Below are 16126 nucleotides of genomic sequence, written 5' to 3' on the forward strand. Positions count from 1 at the left end.
ATGCTAAGTTGAAGGTAACAAAACAATGAAAAGTTATGTTTGTTATCAGTGTTGATTTTATTAATGAAGTAGAACTAGATGTATTTCTCCTTGATCTATGTGGGGTGGTGTTTGGAATTCCATACATATATATGAGGGATGCAATCTTTATGCAGAGATCCAAATAGTACCGGCTCATCCATAGGGGCTTCACTAGGGGATAAATACCTTACCACGTGTGTTCATATTGGGGGATATATATTGATGGAAAATGACATAATAAATTGAGCATATAATAGGAGGTAAAGGGTTTTTATATTGGGAGGTATAAAAAATAGAGCTCAAAGTTAATGAAAAAATATAAAGGGGTATAAAAAATGTTAATGAAAAAATGGATGTACCTACAATATCTAGTGAAAGTAGGGTTTTTTTTAATTGGGAAGATGTATTTGGTTTGTATTGGTAGGGGGTTAAATAGTATGATTTTTAGAGGTATTTTCCAATATGTAGTCAAATTAAGGGTATTTTTTAATATGCCACAAATGCAAGTGATATGTCAGAGGTTCATTGAGTGAAGCCCCCATGGGCTCATCAAAGATGGAAAATCATTCACCATCAACGCACAAAAAGGCGAATCAAAAATTTCATGCCAACCAAGCCAAGAAACTAATCAATTATAGCAAGAGGTATGTTTTTCTATTTTTAAGAGAAATTTTGTCTGCAGAAGAGCTAGTAAAAGGAAAGGCATCCATGGAGGGGTGTACTAAGAAATAGAAATAACAACTAGAAGAGTTTCTAAAAGCATACAAGGATGTTTTCTAGGATACTAAAGGGCTACTGCCCAAGAGGGAAGTGGAGCACGATATCCAACTATTGTCGAACTCTTCATTTCCAAACATTGGGCTATATAGGCAGTATAGTATAGAAGCAAGTGACGTGAAGAAACAGTTGCAACAGAAACTAAATCATGGTGTTATTCAACCGAGTACATGACCACGTGGATCACGCATTATCATAGTGCCCAAAAATAATGGGACTTGGGGGATGTGTGTTGGCATTATGGTTCAAGTGTTGTCCTTGATGGCAACTCACTCAGTGGATGGTATAGGTGCTCAGAGGTTAGTACAGGTGATGGCAACTTAATCAGAAGACAGATCTCAGTACAGCATGGGTGATGGCAACTTAATCAGAAGACAGATCTCAGTACAGCATGGCAAGAAAGCTCATACACGCTGTTTCGTTAAGCCCAAGTCGCGTGTACACGCAAGTTCGATTCAGAAAAAGCGCGTGTATGTGGAAAGGTTCCTTTGGTTCATGGTGGTTAGACCTTGGAAGTTGTGCCTATGATTTCGGACCATTATGTCTCGACGGGCGTGTCGATCCCTAGTTTTAAAGTTGATGGTATTGTGTTACTATGGTTTTGGCTCTTGGTATTGAGAAAGGCCTAAGGCTATATAAGGAGAAGAAGATCATTAGGCAAAATCATCTTTCGACAAGGCATGAATATCTAAGAGAGAAAGAGATCTGATATGCAGGTTCTGAGTTGGTTGATCTAAGTCAAGGAGAGATCACATCGGTTAATGGAAGACTAGATCTAAGGATAGATCGGGATCTAATGGTTTGACATGCACTATCATGATATGGTTGATTATGCGTATTTCTAGATCTGCATATTGTCGCAATGTTACGTTCTGAATCTAACTAATGTCTGGTACAGCAACAAATTGAGAAAGTTTATTTTTAGATCTATACGCAGGTTGGCTTCGGTAAAAGAGCGTGTACACGCGGGTTCTGCTCATTAAAGTAGCGTATATCTTTTGAAGCTTGATTTGGGTTTACAGTGGGGTCTGACTGTTATTGCAGAGTTCTGTAGTCTGCTCTGTGTTCTGGTAACTGGTGATTGACAGGGTTCAGTGGTTCAGTGATTCAAAGTTTGGTTGATTTATGCTTCAATGATCTGTTATGGAAATTGAATGAATTGTGGTCTTCAGATTGTAATGTTGTGCTTCAGGAATATCCAAGTCTGAAAATGTATGAAAAGTGATACCTGGAAGAAGGAAGATTGTAGGTCAGCACCTACGTACTAGTATCTTGGCTAGTACAAAAGCAAAGGGGGTTGGAGCTCCCTTCCAAGGAAGTTTGGAGAACGAGAGAAGGTTGAAGCCTTCTGCAGGTTATAGCCTGCGTACTGGTATAAGGCTGCACCAGTACAAAAGATTGTAAACTGAAGTTTCATATTAAGAAAGATAGAGACAACTTGCAGCAGGTGGTTTTCACCCACATTGGGTTTCCACCTTATATCTTGGTGTTCATGTGTGTGGCTTTTTATCTGTTCTGTTATACTGCACATGTTTACTGTTAATATGATGAATAATGTCCTGATGCACTTAATTGAAGAATAAGCCAACTAAATTGTGAGTTTTCTGCTTATACGCTGTTTTACTTCGTCACAGTAGCGTGTACACGCTGGTTCACTTAACTGAAGTAGCGTATATGTTTCTGGGCATTTAAAAGTTTGATTAATCTGATAATACTGATTCACCCCCCCTCTCAGTATTATTTTCAACAATTGGATTCAGAGCAGGTCCTTCAGAGAAGCTTGATCGCTTGAAGGAAGATCATTCATCATGAGCAACTACGAGAAAGAAGCATCAATCAGGCCACCGGTTTTTGATGGAACAAATTTCAATTATTGGAAGGTAAGAGTCACTGCATATCTTCAATCTCTTGGTACAGAAGTTTGGGACATTGTAGAAACAGGCTATGCTTTTCCTTCAGCTACTCCTACAGATCCAGCTGAGAAAAGGGCATATGAAACAAATGCAAAAGCAGTCAGTACTCTATTAGGAAGTATATCTCAAACAGAATTCATGAAGGTCATGCACTTCAAATCAGCAAAAGAAATATGGGACAAAATGATCACTAGCTATGAAGGAGATGAACAGGTAAAGCAAGCTAAACTTCAAACTCTCAGGATTCAATATGAGACTCTCAGGATGTATAATGATGAAAGTGTGGCTAATTATTTTCTCCGGGTAGATGAGATTGTTAATTGTATGAAAAATTTGGGTGAAGAAGTAAGAGAAACTATAGTTGTTCAAAAGGTTCTAAGATCTTTATCTCCCAAGTTTGAATCTAAAGTATCTGCAATAGAAGAAAAAGAAAATCTCCGTGTTCTCACTATGTCTCAGCTACATGGAATTCTAACCGCTTATGAAATGAGAAAGGGAGGTCCATCTGACAGAAGGGAAGCTGCTTTTAAGGCATCAGGAAAAGAAGATTACTATGAAGCAAGCCATGTTCCAGAAGAAGAGGAAGAAGAATCAAATTTTGTCAGAAATCTTCAAAGGGGTTCTGGAAGGTTCAGAGGTAAGCTACCTTTCAAATGCTTTGCTTGTGGGAAAGTAGGTCATTATGCTGCAAAATGTCCTTATAAGGATAAAGGAAAAGAACCTGCTAGATGGAACAAGAAACAAAGTACAAATAGGAAAAGCTACTACACCCATGAAGATAGTGATGGCTTATCAAACAGTGATGAAGATGAACAAGGTAATAAATATAAGTTGTTAATGGCATTTGAAGATGATGATTATGAGGATGCTATAGATGTGGATAATCTCTATAATGAAATCACTAGACTCAAGAGAGGCATAGAAGAAAAGAATGTGATTATTGATGCTTTGCAATTTCAGATTGATGAAAAGGAAAAACATCTTGAAAAACTAGAAGGTGAAATTGTTGGTCTCAGAAAAGAAATTGAGAAAACAAAAGCTATTAATCTTAAATTTGTCAAAGGATCTGAAACTTTGGATGAGATTATCAGTGTGCAGCGGTCTCCTCTAAACAAGACAGGTTTGGGCTATAATGGAGAAACCTCTCAAGCATCCACCTCAAAAAGTTATCTTGATGCAGCAAGAGGAAATGAGCGGAAGAACAAAGAAGATAATCAGGTAAAGCAGGGACGAGTTACAAACAGAAACTATCAGGGACAATCCTCCTTAAGGATGAACAAAAGCTACAACCAACCACAGGTAAAATCTTCTCAGTTTGGCTCAAGAATAGATGAAAATAGAAATTACAATCAGTTGGCTGGTAGATTCAATAACCGCAGAAGCTTCTTCAATGGACAATGCTTTTCTTGCCACAACTTTGGTCACAGAGCAGCTCAATGTGTTGCATATAAAACAATCATGACTAGGGAAGCTCAAAAACAAAGAAGTATGACAGGGATTACAAAAAGGACCTATAACAACTTTTCGGTGCTTGAAAATGAAGTTGAATGTTCTATTTGCAATAATTTTGGTCATAAAGACTCTGAATGCAGGAGCAGGTTTCAGGAGAAAAAGGAACAAGCCACAAGCACCAAAACATGGAGAATAAAGGAACCTCAAACAGAAAGATGTGGGATAGCATTTTATGCAGAAGGACAGGAAAATCTATGGTACATTGACAGTGGATGTTCGAAACATATGACAGGTGATAAAGAAAAACTTGAATCTTATTCTACTTTAGAAAAGGGAAAGAAAGTCTCTTTTGGAAATGATACTCCTGCAACTATAAAAGGAAAAGGTATTGCTCCTTTGAAAGAAAAGGTCAAGGCTGGAAATGTTTTATATGTTGATGGATTGAAACATAATCTTCTAAGTGTCAGCCAGATGTGTGATAAAAAAACAGAGGTTATTTTCAGATCGAATGGATGTCTTGTTCGTGATCTTGATACAGGTAAAACAGTTCTCAAAGGCAAAAGAACTCCAAATAATCTATACATATTTGAAGAAGGACAACAACAATGCTATCTTAGCAAGGATGAAGAGCACTGGTTATGGCATCGAAGGTTGGGACATCTAAGCTTCTCTCAAATAAGGAAAGCATGCAAATATCAGGCAGTTCGCGATCTTCCAGATATCAAAATTCCAGACAACACCATATGCAAATCTTGTCAGTTTGGAAAGCAGACCAGAACTAACTTTCCAGAGAAGGAAGGATCAGCTAGCTTGCCTCTTGAGCTAGTCCATACAGATGTATGTGGTCCATTTAGGAAAAGGTCACCTCGAGGAGAAGAATATCTGATATTATTCATTGATGATTTCTCAAGGTTTGTTTGGTTAGGGCTTATGAAGCACAAAGATGAAGCATTCGAAAAGTTCAAATCCTTCAAAGCATTGGCCGAAAATGAATCAGGACACAAAATCAAGTGCCTCAGATCTGACAGAGGTGGGGAGTTCACATCAAATGAATTTTTCGATTTCTGCGATGAACATGGGATAAGAAGAGAATTCTCCACAGCTAGAACTCCTCAGCAAAATGGGGTTGTGGAAAGAATGAACAGAACTATCCAACAAATGGCTCGTGCTATGCTCGATGAATCAGGTACTCCTGCAACCTTCTGGGGAGAAGCCGCACATGCTGCTGTTATCATTCTTAACAAAACAAATGTCCGAGTAAACAGCACTCAAACACCTCATGAGCTTTGGAGTGGTAAAACTCCTTCCGTGAAGCATTTCAAAATCTTTGGGAGCAAATGTTATATTAAGAACACTGATGAGCAACTTGGCAAACTTGAACCTAGAGCAGATGAGGGCATTCTTCTTGGTTATTCTCCACATAGCAAAGCATACAAGTGCTACAATAAAAGACTTGGCAGAATTGTTGACAGTATTGATATAGTGGTTGATGAGAAGGGATATATTCCTAGGCAAATTCATCATGAAGAAGATGAAGGTTACTCTCAAAGGCGAAATGATGAAGAAGAAGAACCTCAAGAAGAAGAAGAATCTCAAGAAGAACCAGAGGAGCAGACAAGAATAGAAGAGAAGACTCCATCCAGATATGTCCAAAAGAATCATCCAGAAACTCAGATTGTGGGGCAGAAAGAAGCAGGAGTACAAACAAGAAGGACACTTGCAGAAGCTTCAAGCTACTTGGCTCTACTCTCCTCCATTGAACCACAAAATGTGAAAGAAGCATGCAAAGATGAATGTTGGGTCAAAGCAATGGATGAAGAACTTGAGCAAATCGAAAGGAACAACACTTGGGAATTAGTTCCTAGACCAAAAGATAAGAATGTAATAGGAACAAAATGGGTCTTCAAGAATAAGTTAAATGAAAATGGAGAAGTAATTAGAAACAAGGCCAGACTTGTTTGTAAAGGGTATGCACAGCAAGAAGGAATAGATTTTGAAGAGACCTTTGCTCCTGTGGCAAGACTAGAGGCCATCCGAATGTTCCTTGCTCTCTCAAGCTTTCAAAACTTCAAGGTATTTCAAATGGACGTAAAATCAGCCTTCCTGAATGGAGACTTAGAAGAAGAAGTATATATTGAGCAGCCAGATGGGTTCATTCTTGGGAATGATCCAAACCTTGTATGCAGATTGAAAAAGGCTCTCTATGGGCTCAAACAAGCCCCAAGGGCTTGGTACTATCGGTTGGACAAATATCTTCACCAACAAGGCTTTTCAAAAGGATCAGCAGATAGCAATCTCTATACAAAAGTTGAAAATAACAAATTGCTAATTCTTGTTGTTTATGTAGATGATATTATTTTTGGCAGCAATGAAGAGACTATGAGTCAAAACTTTGCCTTGGTTATGCAGAAAGAGTTCGAAATGTCACTTCTTGGAGAATTGACATATTTTCTTGGATTGCAAATCCAACAAAATGAAGGAGGTATCTTCTTGTCTCAAACCAAATACCTCAAGCAGATCTTGAAGAAGTATGGCATGGAAGAGTCAAAACCAGTATGTACACCCATGGTTACAGGATGCAGCCTCAGTGCAAATGATGAATCAGCAGCAGTTCACCAACCCACTTATAGATCCATGATTGGGAGTTTGCTTTATTTGGCAGGTACTCGACCAGATATTACTCATGCAGTAGGAATGGTTGGAAGATTTCAAGCCAACCCAAAGGAAACCCATCTTCAGGCAGTCAAAAGAATCTTCAAATATCTTCAAGGGACCCAAAACTATGGCTTATGGTATCCTAGAAATACAGATCTCACTCTTCATGCTTACACAGATGCAGATTGGGCTGGAAGTGTGGATGATAGGAAAAGCACAAGTGGAGGTGCTTTCTTCATGGGTTCCAGATTAGTGTCTTGGTTCAGCAAGAAGCAAAGTTCGATTGCCTTATCTACAGCTGAAGCAGAATATGTGGCTGCAGCATCATGTTGCACACAACTTCTTTGGATGATGCAGACCTTGCAGGACTTTCAAATCACTTGCACTCCACCTGTCTCTATCTTATGTGATAATACAAGTGCAATCAGCATTTCAAAGAATCCAGTCATGCACTCAAAGACCAAGCACATACCAATCAAGTACCATTTTCTTCGGGAACAAGTGCTTGAGCAGAAGGTCAAATTGGAGTATGTTCCTTCTAAGGAGCAAGTTGCTGATATTCTCACAAAACCACTGCCCAGGGAAACTTTTGAATATCTCAGACAAAAGCTGGGAGTAGTTGATGCTTCATCCTGTTGTTGAAGTTTGTTTGTTCTACAGAAAAGTTGGTATACGCAGGTTACGGAAGGGATATAAGCGTATACACGCGGATTTATGCTGAGTAAGTCGCGTGTATGCTGGACGCTTGTTGCAGAAATAATATCCGCGTACATACGCCGTTTTATACAGGATAAAACGCGTATATGAAGTTCTGAACAGCAAGGGAAAACTCTGAAGTTCTGAACAGCAATAGGAATGTCAGAAGTATTCAGGCACAGTTTCAGGAAGTGCAACAGGCACAGGTTCAGGGGGAGCAGCTCAAAAGTCTCATAAAGCATTGTTGGCATTCAGATGTTTTGGTTGTTGGTTTAAGGAGAAGGAGCTCAGAAAGAAATTCTAGGTGCTGATCTAACAAGATGTTTATCAGATGCTGCTGGTGTCTTTCCTACGTCTTGGTCTAGATCTGTTGTCTCTATGTCATGTATCTCTCTTGTCTCTTTTATGGTGTCAAGGTCATGTAACGGCCTTTGTTGGTTTCCCCACTATGCCTGGGATGAATGATGAAATGTTCATGTCTTATCATGTATCTTCACATGGTTAGGTGGATGAGTCAATATTGATGTATCCCCACTTGGTTGGGTGGATGAGTCATTTTTTTGTATATCCTCACTTAGTTGAGAAATGGATGTATGTATGAGTCTTTGGTGATAGGAAGGTCTTTTATGATGTATAGAGTCATGTTCTTCTTGAAGAACATCTTTTGCAGATCTTGCCTACAGTCAAGGGGAGCATGAACAGCACTTGGTGAGCAGGATGGATAGATTGGTACTCTTTGGCATTCACAAAGGGGGAGCACACCTGGAGATTTCAGCATGTACTCAGGGGGAGTATGGACAGCAGTATGGACAGCAGAAGGATTACCAAGGAAGAGAATATCTTGGTCCACCCTTTGCCCTTGATGTCAAAGGGGGAGAGTGACTTGGTGTGGTGGTTGCCATCAAGTCCAAAGGGGGAGATTGTTGGCATTATGGTTCAAGTGTTGTCCTTGATGGCAACTCACTCAGTGGATGGTACAGGTGCTCAGAGGTTAGTACAGGTGATGGCAACTTAATCAGAAGACAGATCTCAGTACAGCATGGGTGATGGCAACTTAATCAGAAGACAGATCTCAGTACAGCATGGCAAGAAAGCTCATACACGCTGTTTCGTTAAGCCCAAGTCGCGTGTACACGCAAGTTCGATTCAGAAAAAGCGCGTGTATGTGGAAAGGTTCCTTTGGTTCATGGTGGTTAGACCTTGGAAGTTGTGCCTATGATTTCGGACCATTATGTCTCGACGGGCGTGTCGATCCCTAGTTTTAAAGTTGATGGTATTGTGTTACTATGGTTTTGGCTCTTGGTATTGAGAAAGGCCTAAGGCTATATAAGGAGAAGAAGATCATTAGGCAAAAATCATCTTTCGACAAGGCATGAATATCTAAGAGAGAAAGAGATCTGATATGCAGGTTCTGAGTTGGTTGATCTAAGTCAAGGAGAGATCACATCGGTTAATGGAAGACTAGATCTAAGGATAGATCGGGATCTAATGGTTTGACATGCACTATCATGATATGGTTGATTATGCGTATTTCTAGATCTGCATATTGTCGCAATGTTACGTTCTGAATCTAACTAATGTCTGGTACATCAACAAATTGAGAAAGTTTATTTTTAGATCTATACGCAGGCTGGCTTCGGTAAAAGAGCGTGTACACGCGGGTTCTGCTCATTAAAGTAGCGTATATCTTTTGAAGCTTGATTTGGGTTTACAGTGGGGTCTGACTGTTATTGCAGAGTTCTGTAGTCTGCTCTGTGTTCTGGTAACTGGTGATTGACAGGGTTCAGTGGTTCAGTGATTCAAAGTTTGGTTGATTTATGCTTCAATGATCTGTTATGGAAATTGAATGAATTGTGGTCTTCAGATTGTAATGTTGTGCTTCAGGAATATCCAAGTCTGAAAATGTATGAAAAGTGATACCTGGAAGAAGGAAGATTGTAGGTCAGCACCTACGTACTAGTATCTTGGCTAGTACAAAAGCAAAGGGGGTTGGAGCTCCCTTCCAAGGAAGTTTGGAGAACGAGAGAAGGTTGAAGCCTTCTGCAGGTTGTAGCCTGCGTACTGGTATAAGGCTGCACCAGTACAAAAGATTGTAAACTGAAGTTTCATATTAAGAAAGATAGAGACAACTTGCAGCAGGTGGTTTTCACCCACATTGGGTTTCCACCTTATATCTTGGTGTTCATGTGTGTGGCTTTTTATCTGTTCTGTTATACTGCACATGTTTACTGTTAATATGATGAATAATGTCCTGATGCACTTAATTGAAGAATAAGCCAACTAAATTGTGAGTTTTCTGCTTATACGCTGTTTTACTTCGTCACAGTAGCGTGTACACGCTGGTTCACTTAACTGAAGTAGCGTATATGTTTCTGGGCATTTAAAAGTTTGATTAATTTGATAATACTGATTCACCCCCCCTCTCTGTATTATTTTCAACAATGTGTATAGATTATAAAGCATTGAACAAAATCACACCCAAGAACAGGTACCCCCTACCCAAGATAAATGAAATGTTGGATCAGTTGCAACAAGCAAAATACTTCACCAAGATGGACTAATTCTGGATGTCACCAGGCTCGAGTCAAAGAAAAAGATATGTAGAAAGTCGCCTTCAAAACCAAGAAAGGTTTATATGAGTGGTTAGTCATGCCATTTGGCTTATGGAATGCACCAACTACATTTGTGAGGTTAATGAATGATACATTGTGCTCTTTTGTAGATTCATTTGTTATCGTCTTTTTGGATGATATACTAGTATTAGTGCTACCTAAGAGGAGCACATTTCACATTTGACATAGACGTCAAAGACATTAAAGCATGAACTACTAGCAAAGATTAAGAAGTGTGAGTTTGCACAGTAATATTTGGTGTATCTAGTGTATGTGATAGGTGGAGGAGAGTTGAAACTAGATCCTACCAAGATGGAGGCTATTATGAAATGGTTGGTGCCTATTAATGTTTCTTAGGTTAGGGATTCTTTTAGGGAAGCACAACACCTTAGAAAATTCATAGTCTTGTTTTCAGCGATACAAGAACCACTCCATGCCATAATAACAAGTGGCAAGAGTTTCTGGTGGGGAAAGGGTCAACAGAGGGTCTTTGAGGAGTTAAAGAAGAAGATCAGTCAAGCATCATTTCTGGCATTACCAAACTTGCATAAGCCATTTGAAATGGAGACATATGCGAGAGGGTACACTATGGGAGCGATCTTGATGTAGGGAAAAAGGCTTGTATGCTACGATTCAAAAATATTTCATGTGTTTGTTCTTAACTACCATGCCTAGAGTAAGGAGTTATATGCCCTAGTGCAAGTCGTAAAGAAGTGGAAGCATTATTTGATGGGAAAGGAGACAGTAATCCACACAGATCACTGGCCACTACAATACCTACAAGCCCACAATAAGCTACAACAGACCAATTATTACAAGTGGATGGGGATTTTACAACAATTTCATTTAGTAATCAAGTATAAGAAGGGTAACACAAACAACATGGCCAACATGATTTCAAGGCCACCCACATCAAAGATCACAAGTTTGGGAACTTTGATGCACATGAATCTATTCACCCATGATGCATACAAATATGCATATTCAAAGGATGAGGACTTCAAGGGGGTGTTTCAATAGTTGTAGAGCTAGAGTCATGTGCACGATGGTGACAACATGGTTGGCTACCATCTCCAGGATGGGTTACTTTACAGGTTGGATAAGTTGTGAGTTCCTAAATGTGGGCAATTGTAGCTGATTAAATATGCTCACACCTCCAATATTGCAGGGCACTTTGGGCCACCATTGAGGTCGAGTTTGATCTAGATGACTACTAAATCAAGAGATCAATTAGTTGGGTGAACATTATCAACAAGTTTGTTTCATTTTTCTTTTTATAAATAGATTGAGAAGTGAAGGCATGCGAGAGGTGTGAACATTTTCCATTTATAGTTGAAGTTTTGATTAAAAGGAATTGAACATGCCTTATTTTAATTAATATATGCAATATCTTTGAATTTCTACAAAAAAATAAATCCTTTTAGTGTGCAAGTTGAGGCTAGGAGTGCCCCAATCCCTTAATCTGTGAACCATTTCCTTCATGTGTATATTGTGGTTTGTTGTGCCTTTCATTTGCTAGTAAATACCTCTTTAATTTATTTTCAATTTTTTGTCATATGTGTACAAATTTCTCATTGTTCATATGCAACATTAGTTTCATTTGAATAAGAGTTGATATTTTCTTTTGAAACCAAGTTTAACCTTGCTTAATTAAGTAAATGATTGAGTTTTATCGCATCTTTCAATTCACCTAAGGGAGTGATATAAAGACACCATGACTAAATAATATACCAATAGAGGCCATAATGTATGCCTAATTAACCGATTAAATTTGAGTTAGTTGTGTTCTTCAATCTGATTTAGATTAGTCTTTCATTCAAGCACGAGTGATTAAAATTACTTCTTTAGTCATCAATCTACATAAGTGAAAAGAACACTATTGTGTGGGCCTTTCTCAAGGCATAAAATCCCACAACTTGATTTTCTTCCTATGCAAACTTTTGTATCCTATACCAAAGAATATTAGTTCCTTTCTATTGAGTTGATAAACTAGAATCTTGTTTTGCTTTGCAAGTTAGATTTTTCATTATTTCCATTGCAGTGACTTAGTCAATATTGACATTTTCATTTTATGTTAGTTTAAATTTCATTTTCAAATTGCATTTTTAGTTAATTAATGATAGCCATAACTTTGGATTTCATTTAGAATTTGTTACAAGCAATTTCATTCTTTAACCTTAACTAACGATAAGAAAAATCTAAGGCTAATTCTTCACATATAATGGTGTGCTTCTAAGTTTATGGACTCCAAGGTTGATAAGATTTATGTCCTAATTTATGCAAATAAATTAGGCCAACATGGTTCATTATAATTTTAGATATATAGTATATATAAGATAGGGTTTATGTGTAATCATGAAATCAATTTAAAAAAAAAAACCATCTTGGAATTTCACTATAAAAAAAAATAAAAATTTAAACTATAAAATTTTCAGAATACTAAGGAGAAATGGTGAATTACACGTGGAGAAATTTTCGTATTTTGACTTATTATATTTTATGAAATATATTTTATGGAAGTTAGGGTTTTTGACTAATCCTAAAATTAGTCTTAAATGAGTCATTTTGGCATTTTTGCTATCACATTTTTAGGGAAGTTTTAGCTTATGAAATTTTTAGAAATTTGAGAAATCATATCAAGGTGATACAAGCCTAAACATCATACTTAAAAGGGCTCAAATTTTAGAGATATATCAAGAATAAGGTTATCCATTCAAAAAGTCTTCAAATTAAGGTTTTAAAGGGACATGAATTACAATTGGCATAACTTTTGACTAGAATATCCATTTTTAGGTGATTGAAAATTGTGATAAAGAGGAGTACTATTATTATTTTATCATATGCCCATGGGGGGATCTCAAATAACGATCACCATGTTATCAAGTATTATGTAAACCGTGAGATTCAAGGATGAAATCCCCCATGGGTCATGCCAACCAAAAAAAAAAATCATATCGAAAATAGTTCTACAAGAAATATTACTCCTTGTAAAAACTCAAACATGACATCCAAAGAAAGTGAAGACTCTAAATATTATTTCTCTCAATTAAAAAAACAAATTCGATGAAATGAGTCACATTATGTTGAAACAAGTGGATTGATCACATTCTCATGAAGTCCTTAAAAAGGAAATGGAAAATAAGATGGATGAAATTAAGGAAGAAATGCATAAATTTGTCAAGGAACAAATAGAAAAATCCATGAATTCAATGAAAAATCTTGTCTTAGAGAGGCTTCCTAAAAGGGATATGGAAATCCAAGGAAATCATGAAAATAAGGAGAACAATTGTGTTGGGACTCAATCACATATGGGGAGTATTTTATCACAATTAGAGAGCACAAATATTGAATCACAAAATCATTATCATTCATCACTCCAATATCCACAACATCAAAGGTTCAACTTGGTACCAAGAGATTACTCCATTCCAAAGATCATTATGAAGAATATTGATGGTAAAAAACTTATAACATGGACAACTCAAATAGAGAAATACTTTGATATACTCCAAGTGTTAGCCTTAGAAAAGGTAACTATTGCATACTTATACTTAGAACAAGATAATTTTGTATGGTATTAATGGATTTCTGAAAATAAATTTGATTCTATTTTATCTTGGTCCAATTTTAAGGAGGAATTAGTAACACATTATGGGACATTAAAAGAAATACATTTTTAGTCAAATGGTAAATATTTGATAAAGAGGTCCAATTATAGAGCATATTCAACAATTCCAAAAGGTTTGAGGTAAATAACATTCCATAGGATAATTTGGTAGACCTCTTAATGGGAATTTTAAAGGATGCATCTCTTTGAACCTAAATCCCTAGAGCATGCTTTAAATTTGGCAAGTTGAAAGAAAAAATATGGCTACTAGAAGAGTGATCACTAGCAACTATAGGAAACATGTTCCCTCTCCTAACCTCACTCAACTAACAAATTTGGCAGCTTAGCAAATGGATGAAGGAAGAGTCAAGGGACTATTTTCCAATAGTGACAACCAGTGCAATGAGGGGCATAAATGTTGTGAGAAGAAATTATTTTGCATAGATTGTGAAGAGGAAGAATATCAAGAATTGGAACTATCACATGGTCTAGTGCTAGAAGAGACTACTCTGACAATATATTTCCATGCATTGGTCAACATCAATACTTCAGAAACCCTCAAGGTAGAAGGATATATCAAAAAGAAAAAAGGTAACAATGTTGATTGATTTAGGTACTACCCATAACTTCATCAATTATAAATTAGTAAAACCTCCCAATATCTTTCTATTTCTATGTAACACCCTCCTCCCACACTTACCCAAGCCAATCGGTCCACTAGGGTAAACATGTGAAGAGAGGCTACTACGATGTGATTCAACTCCCCATGTATAGTTAAGGAAGTGGAACTGACAAAACAAACCCAAAATGACCTTACTTAGGAACTACAGACCCTTAAGGGGACCACAACCCTTCCAGGTGCCTAACCCTTGAGACAACTTATCTTTTTGTTGAGCTAGACCCTAAGCCTCTCCCATGACAAACCATGCATGCGACTAAGGCCCTCCAGTCGCTCCCACAGAAGGGCATGCCAATGACTGTGGCCTTTTTCAGGCAGTTATGTGCCAATGACCCTGGATTTTGTGCCAATTTTTCAGGGTCAGGACTCAGGCCCCTGGAACTTCATGAAACTTCCAAAAATGTTAAATAACCATGAATTAAAGCTACTAATGCAAACATTGGTACAAGTAATTGACTGAACCCCTACTAGCCATGACAGGAATTTCGTCAAACATATCACAAATATGAAATATACAAGTGATAATAACATATCTGAGCATAGGGGTCTCATACTTATCTGATATTTGTAAAGAATAATTGATGCCTTATCACAATAGTTTCATTATCATCTATTAGGTCATATATTCATTCACATCTCATGTATTAATCAAATCATGATGAGAGCCATAACCAAAGTCTGTCATAAACCATACTTATAACCAACATATAACCAACAAAAATAACAAGGATATAAAAACCATAAGACCACATATGAATAAGTACATTTACAGATGAAATACCAAAGGAGAAGGAGATCTTATTAATGGATTCATAAGCCAACTAAGTCAGTGACTTCCACGAACCACCCAACCATAGATTGGGCTAAACCAAATCCTTCTTTCAACCCATCACCCCCGTGCCATATTCCAAGCATGAATGTGGAACTCACAACAAAGCCAACCAAGGCTTCCTCGGGCTTTACTGTATATCCCACCAAGGGATTCCTAGGCCTGAAACCCTCATCAATACAACCAGGATTTACCGCAATCCCACAAGATCACTAGGCCTATATAGGCATGGATGGATATGGATATCTCCACCTAAACCATTAGGGATTTATTTGTCTCAACATCTTGACTTTACCATATATCCCGCCATTATCGGTCAAGGAATTCCCAGGCCTACGAGGTCACCACCCTTTGGGATTTATTGTGTATCCCACCATTACCGGTCAAGGGATTCCTAGGCCCAATCAAGGGTATTCAGAATCAGGATTTACCATATATCCCACCTTGGGATTCCTAGGGCTTTTGATCAATCCTGATACCACCCCACTCAACTTCGAATCCATCTGGAAATCTAGATCAACCAAAACAAGAGAACCCCATTCACACCATGGCTATCCAAAAATGGAAATGCAGGGCTGAAGAACACTGTCACACCTAGAAAAATCCATGCCAATGACAATAAGAGAACCAAAAGCACACATGCATGCCAAAACTAGCAAGGAAATCATACATGCAACTCGATACCTGTAAGTAATCCCACTATAGCCGCTTGATCCTGCTCTTCCTTGCTTGATCTTTTGCTTCCTCTTGATTTCTTTTCCTTCCTTTGCCTTCTTTCCTCCAATGCTAGAGTGCTCCAAGAATGCTCTAAGTGTCCAAGAGTATGATAGAGAGAGAGAGAGTAGAGAGAGAATGCTCAAAAACTGAACTGACGAAAGGTTGTGA

Source organism: Pinus tabuliformis, chromosome 8 (assembly GCF_031772625.1).
Source record: "Pinus tabuliformis cultivar Carrire ecotype Pingquan chromosome 8, CPIR1, whole genome shotgun sequence".
Lineage (NCBI taxonomy): Eukaryota > Viridiplantae > Streptophyta > Pinopsida > Pinales > Pinaceae > Pinus > Pinus tabuliformis.